Raw genomic sequence first — 6,572 nt, forward strand, 5'->3', positions numbered from 1 at the left:
CTCGGTTTCGCCTCTTTCTTTATTAGCAAGTACCTAAGCGCTGCATGATCAGAAAAGACAACAACTTTTGTACCAATTAGATAAGAGCGAAACTTTTCCAAAGCAAAAACAATTGCTAACAACTCTTTTTCAGTGGTTGTGTAGTTTTGTTGGGCCTCATTTAACGTTCTAGAAGCATAATAAATAGCATGAGGTATCTTCCCCACACGTTTCCCAAGCACCTCACTTGCATCACACATGAGCTCAAAAGGCTTGCTCCAATCCGGTGGTTTAATGATAGGGGATGAATCAAAAGTTCTTTAAAGCGATTGAATGTCGCCATACACTTTTCATCAAAGTTAAAAACCACATCTTTTTGCAATAAGTTGCAAAGTGGTGATGCTATCTTAGAAAAATCCTTGATAAATCTACGATAAAAACCTGCATGACCAAGAAAATAGCGTATCTCCCTCACCGTAGTGGGAGGGGTTAAAGCACGAATAAGGTCTATTTTAGATTTATCGACTTCCGAGCCTTTAGAAGATATTATATGGCCTAAAACTATGCCATGAGTTACCATGAAATGGCACTTCTCCCAATTTAGCACAAGATTTGTTTCAACACATTGTTCAAGGATTAATGACAAGTTGTGCAAGCAAAGGTCAAATGAATCACCAAAGACACTAAAGTCATCCAAAAACACTTCGATTATGTTTTCAACATGTTCTGAGAAGATACTTACCATACACCTTTGAAAGGTAGCTGGAGCATTGCACAAGCCAAAAGGCGTCCTTCTATAAGCAAAAGTACCGAAAGGACAAGTGAAAGTAGTTTTCTCTTGATCCTCCGGCGCTATCATAATCTGATTGTAACCTGAATAACCATCAAGGAAGCAATAATAAGAATGTCCAGCTAAACGTTCATTTGATCAATAAAAGGCAATGGAAAATGATCTTTCCTAGTGGTAGCATTCAATTTCCTATAATCAATACAAACCCTCCAACTGGTTTGCACACGATTTGGGACAAGTTCGTTCTTATCATTCTCCACCACCGTCACACCTGATTTCTTTGGTACTACTTGTACCGGGCTGACCCACTTGTTATCGGATATGGGGTAGATAACACCCACGTCCAAAATCTTTAGTATCTCCTTTTTCACAACTTCCATCATGGGAGGGTTCAAACGACATTGCGCTTACCTTGTAGGCTTTGCATCGTCCTCCAAACGGATTTTTTGCATACAAACGGCAGGGCTTATACCCTTGATATCAGCAATTGTCCATCCTATGGCCGTCTTGTACTTCCTTAGCACCCTTAGAAGTTTTTGCTCCTGTAATTCACTAAGCTTGTTAGAAACAATCACAGGTAAATCTTCCTTATCACCCAAGTACAAGTACTTTAGGTGATCGGGAAGATGTTTCAATTCTAACTTTGGAGATTTAACAATGGAAGGTACAAGCTTTTCATCACTGCATGGTAAAGAAATAAAAGAGATATTATGAGTTTCCGGGCATCCTTGTAGTGAATTAATATCACCAAGGGCTTCCTTGACTTCATTACCACACTCTACAACATTATCCATGGATGTAGTCAAAACAGTTTCCAAAGCATCATCACCATTCAATTCAAACACTTGTTGTGCCAATGTATCCATAACATCAATGGATAAACAAGAGTGGACATCGCTAGCATATCTCATCGTCTCGAAAATGTTGAAACGTATTGTTTCTCCATCAAACTCCATAGTTAGCGTTCCCTTGTCCACATCAACAATGGTTTTCGCCGTTTTCATGAAGGGGCGCCCAAGTAGCAATGGAAGAGACGAGTCCGTTGACCCTTCATTCATCTCTAACACGCAAAAGTCAGCTGGAAATACAAGTTGATTAACCTGCACAAGAACATCCTCAACAATACCCATTGGGTAAACATTAGAGCGATCGGCTAATTGCAATACAATTCCAGCCTTTTTAAGAGGACCTAACTCAAGTGAATTGTACATAGATGCAGGCATAACATTAACGGATGCACCTAAATCCAACATAGCTTTGTTAAATGTGGTGTTACCAATTGTGACTTGGTAGCTCAAGGAATGAGACCTAAAACTATGTTTTAACCTAAACCTGCAAGTGTACAGGATCTAAAGTAGTGAGTGAGCAAATAAGGGGAAGTCCACAGGGACAAGGAGGGAGCTGGTGTTGTTTTCTAAATCTTTCTACTGATTTCTAAGTTTCCTGACTATTTCTAGTGACAGTGAATAAAAGCACTAGGGCATTTGAATCCACCTAATAATCCTAAGCTAAGGCAATACCTATTCAACTTATGTTCTTGTTCCTTTCCAGGGAAGGATAAAATGGATAATATGCCAACCATTCTCACTAACTCACCCCTAGCATAAACTGTCTTCTTACAGTACAGCCTATCACAGGTTCATTTGATCAATTTAGCTAACTATCATCCCTAACAGGATAAAATGGATAATAATTCTAGCTATGTTATCTAATTCACTCCTAGCATGAACTGTCTTCTCATAGTACAACTCATTACAAGTGCATTTGAATGCTTTAGCTAGTAATCATCCTACAACAGTGAACATCATAAGAACATTAAATTGAACAGAAATTTTCTCAACATATGACTAAGGGTTTCATCTACACCCTAGCAAGAGTAATTAGAACATACTAGACATGGTGAACAAATACAATTGAAATTACTGAACTTGAAATTAAACAAGAAGTAACAGTAGAGAGCACTGGCTAGTCCAGGCCTCTAAGGTGGTGCTCTGGCTAATCCAGGCATGGCTCTACAACAACACCCACAAGTCCTATTTATACCCAATTTACATAATTAGGGTTCATACACCCAATTCCCAAAAATCCCCAAATAAACAGTAAATTAGGGTTTTAAAATTACTCCTTACCAACTCTCTGAAAACGAATGATAACTCTCACCCATGCTTCCAATTCTTCTCCTGATACTCCCCACGCTTCAATTGCTTCTCAATTTCGACCTAATTTTCCAATTTTACACGCTAGGGTTTCTGATAGAAAACGTGCAGAAATTGAGAAAATAGGTGGCTAAGGAGAAGGGAAAATGATGGGATTAGGTTCCTTTGATGGACGTGGTGGTTATGATGATGGTTGAGGTGGTGACAGAGAGTTGGTGGCGGAGCAGGTGGTGGAAATGGTGGTGGTATGGCGTCTGAAGAGAAAGGGAAAGAAGGAGATGGCTCGATGGAAAATGGATTGGGTTTGTTTGGTTTTGGGTTATAAACCTAGATGCTAGGGTGTTGAGTGGGTTTAGCAATTGTTGATGAACAGCGAGGATGAGACGTTGGATGCGAAGATGATGGATCGATCTAACGGCGAGATGGAAGGAAGCGGGAAGCGACCGTTGGATGCCCGATATAACGAAACTGACGTCTCAAGATGGAGTTAGGTGCTGTAGTGTTTGACAGGAGCTTCAGACTTTGATGCACGACGATGAAGCGACCGTAGGATGCTGAGATGATCCAATCTGACGGCTAGAAAGAGAAACGGGTATGGATATAGGAATTGGATTTGGGTGAGGGTTTTGGGCCTTGGGTATGCCAAGCCCATATCTTCTTTAAGAACAATTCTTCCTCTTCAAGCCCACTTCTAGCCTTTTGGTCTTGTGCACAACATTCTTCGCGGCTTCCTTGTGTAATTCCTCCCGGCTTTTCACCGCATTTCTGCTCTTTTCCGCTCCGCTATTCATCCAAACTTTATTTATTACCTAAAAATGCAAAATTAATTAATAAAAATATTTATTCTTGAAAACAAAGAAAATACAGAATATGGGATAAAATGTAGAATTAATGCACAAAAGATGAGTTAAATGCCAAGAAAAATATATAGAAATATGCACTTTTTAGCACTCATCATGACTGGAATGTCAAAGCTACCGGGATCCTTACATTTCAGTGGGAATTTGTGTTGTAAGATTGCCGAAGCATTCTCCCCCACACTTAGCACTTCATTATCTTTGAGCCTTCGCTTATTGGTACACAAGTCCTTCAACACCTTCGCATATTTGGGAACTTGCTTGATAGCATCAATGAGTGGTATGTTCACATGGATCTTCTTTAGAACGTCTAAAATCTCATTTTCTAGTTCCGCCTTCTTGGAGCTTGCAAATCTGCGAGGAAAAGGTAAAGGAGGAACATAAATAGAAACCGGAGTTTTAGAGTTAGGAATAGGTACCTCGGGTGTTTGGGGAATTTCATCCCTCTTTTCCTCCAAAATCGGCTCCTTTGGTGTTTCCACCTTGCCCGAATCAGTAATTTCGGGTTGCACAAGTTGTGTACCACTTCTCAACGTAATAGCATTGACACCCTCTTTTGGGTTGATAGGTTGAGAAGGGAGTTTCCCACTATTTTGTGCCTTCAAATTGTTAATATCAATTGCCATGGAGCCCATTTGTGTCCGCAACTCCTTGATAGCACTCTTAGTTTCTTGTTGACTTTCCTTAAACATGGTAGAAATGCCTTGCATAAAAGTTTGAAGCTTTGCATCGATATTGGAACCTTGATTTTGTATTGATTGTTGTGGTTGCTGAACTTGTTGTTGTTGCGGCTGGAATTGTTGTTGTTGTGGTTGAAATCCACCCGAACGGTTGAATGTAGGTTGTTGAACCGCGCCTTGCTTGTTTGCATAGCTAAAGTTGGGGTGATCTCTCCATCCCGGATTGTAAGTGTTAGAGTAGGGATCATACCGTCTTTGTTGATTTGGAAAGACCGCACTAGCTTGCTCCAATTCTTCACCATATGAAGGTAAAATAACCGCAGCCATCTTTTACATCATTTGTTCCATGTTATCCATCCTTTGATCACGGTGTGATGATGAATCCGTAACTTCATGCACTCTCCTAACCATTGGTTCACCTCTTGTGTAGAATTGTTGCGAGTTTCCATCCATGCTTTCAATCAACTCGGTAGCTTGGGACACCATCTTGTTCACTAGAGCTCCACCACCCGCTGCATCAAGAAGATATCTATCACTTGGTTGGATACCTTCGTAGAAGTATTGTATTATCATCACGTCACTAAATTGGTGGTGTGGACAGCTTGCCACCAATCTCTTGTATCTCTCCCAACATTCATACAAAGATTCTCCTACGTGTTGCTTTATCCCACAAATGTCTTTGCGAATTTGAGTAGCCTTTGACGCAGGAAAATACCTCTCTAGAAAGAGTTTCTTCAACCCGTTCCATGTAGTGACACTTCCGGATGGTAAATAATACAACCATTCCTTAGCATTGTCCGCCAAAGAGAATGGAAAAGCTTTCAACATTTCTCCATCCGCATTAGTCTCCGGTGGAAGCATAACCATGATAACGTTGTGGAAATCCATGAGATGCTTGTTTGGATCCTCATTCGCCATGCCATGAAACTTCGGTAACTCTCTAATCAACCCCGGCTGGATCTCGAAGGTTGAGTTTGTCTCAATACACCACCGTTGTGCATCAAGCCTATGAGAAGCCAAGTCCTTGAGTGTACGATTTGCATCACCCATTTCTTCTTCTTCTTCAACTAGTGGTTCTTCTACAAATGGAACCTCTTGTTCTTCTTTTAGTTGTAATGCGTCTTCCACTTCTAACTCTTGTTCTTCCGTCGTGTCTTGACTTGGTTGGAGTATTGTGCCTCTTCGAGTAACTATCCCGCACCTTGGATAGTTCCAATCTTTAGAAGCCAGGGATTAGGTACCTAAAAACAATTCTCTCAAACAAGTGAAAAACAAGACAAGAAAACAAAAAGCAAATATGAAAGCAGAAATGATGATAAGAAACTAAAAACTTAATAACAAGCCGTATGCCTCCCCGGCAGCGGCGCCAAAATTTGACCGGTTGTCAGCCGTGCAAATATAATTCACTTTCTCACTCAACTAGATGTAAATATAGTACGTGATAAGAAAGAGTTTGTTCCCACAGAGAGGCTTTTGTTGTTATCAATTTTCAGTTTCTTAGTAACCAAGGTTTTTTTTTTGTTTTATCTAAATAAACAAAGCAATAAAATTAATTGAAAGCAAAAAAGTAATTGTAATAATCAATAAGGAGAAGATATTGGTCACGGGATAGTATCATTCACAAACATGTATTTTTATCAATGACTAGAATTGGAATTTTAATCTCTCATTTACTAAAATTCCTAGGATATCTTGATCGCAAGAGTATCCCGTTTATTTCCCGATTTTATCACAAACAACATTAAAAGATGCTATTGTGAAATCTACCTAGAAAGCAACCTAAAGTGTAAAAGCACAATTAAATTTAACTCCCTAAGAGCAATAAGTTCTATGAAATAAGACTAATCAATGCAAAAAAAACGTGTAAAAGCACTAATTCGTTTTAACAAAGGTTATGATTCATATGCTATTATAAAGATGTATCACTACAAGTAATAATGGCACTATGCTACTTAGAATCAGGGATAAACAACTTTTCGCATTGAAAACCCTAATCTAGCAATAGATATGAAGACTAATCTAATTGATTCCGGACTCAAACAAACTAGCATTCAAATCATATGACAATATTAATAATGAAACATAAACAATAAAGTATTGAGACAAAACT

Source organism: Papaver somniferum, chromosome 1 (genome assembly GCF_003573695.1).
Source record: "Papaver somniferum cultivar HN1 chromosome 1, ASM357369v1, whole genome shotgun sequence".
Lineage (NCBI taxonomy): Eukaryota > Viridiplantae > Streptophyta > Magnoliopsida > Ranunculales > Papaveraceae > Papaver > Papaver somniferum.